Genomic DNA, 904 nt, shown 5'->3' with positions numbered 1-904 from the left:
TTTCCTTTTCAGAGCCTTCGGCACCGGCGGAGGCACGGGATCGCGGCAAGGGTGTCGCGTAGCTAGCTCGGGAGAGTTTCTTTTGCGCTAGGTGGTTACTTCTTCTCCATTTTATATTTTGGGAGAGAGGGAGAGGTTTTGTACTCTGTATAGAGAGACCACCATGTACTCCTTTTAGCACTTGTTATGGGATTCCTATTGTGCTTACTTTATATTTTTATTTAGTGGACTTTCAGCTTTACCTTATACTTTGCTGTAGCATTTAGACATTTATTATGCTCTGATACTCCTAGATGCCTTTTATTATTGCTTTTATTATTGTTGTTTTTAGACGCCTTATATGTTGTAGACATATGGCGGGTCTGGACACGCGCCGGGCGGGCTTCCGCTGGGTCCCGGGGTGTGACAAATACAAAATAAATTCGGGTTCGGATCGGGTTCGGGTTCGGATTGGGTACAATCAAAATCCATATCCGAATCTATATCCGTCGGATTTCTATTTTTTATATCCATATCCGAATCCATATCCATATCCATCGGATATATCCATTTCATTCGAGTTCGAATTTGGATAAAATTTCGGGTATTCATACCCATTGACATTCCTAACCCCCGCTCTTCTCGTCTTCGATCCTGCCAAGGCCGCGCAACCACCCTTCTTCTCCACTAGGGCACGACGACGTCTAGATACAGGCTCTTCTCCTCCACCGCGCGTCGGAACGTCGAGACGTCGTTGGAGGTGGTTGCGATAGAAAGCAAGGAAGAGGTGGTGACAAAAAAAAATTATAGAAAAAAATAAGAATAATAAAAAATAAAAATAAAAATTATTTTTTTTTCCTACAGAAAAGATAAAAAAAAATATAGAAGAAGAAAGAAGATGATGAAATTACACTCTTAAAATATA

The sequence above is a fragment of the Ananas comosus genome, linkage group 8, assembly GCF_001540865.1.
Source record: "Ananas comosus cultivar F153 linkage group 8, ASM154086v1, whole genome shotgun sequence".
NCBI lineage: Eukaryota > Viridiplantae > Streptophyta > Magnoliopsida > Poales > Bromeliaceae > Ananas > Ananas comosus.
This window is presented reverse-complemented; position numbering follows the sequence as displayed.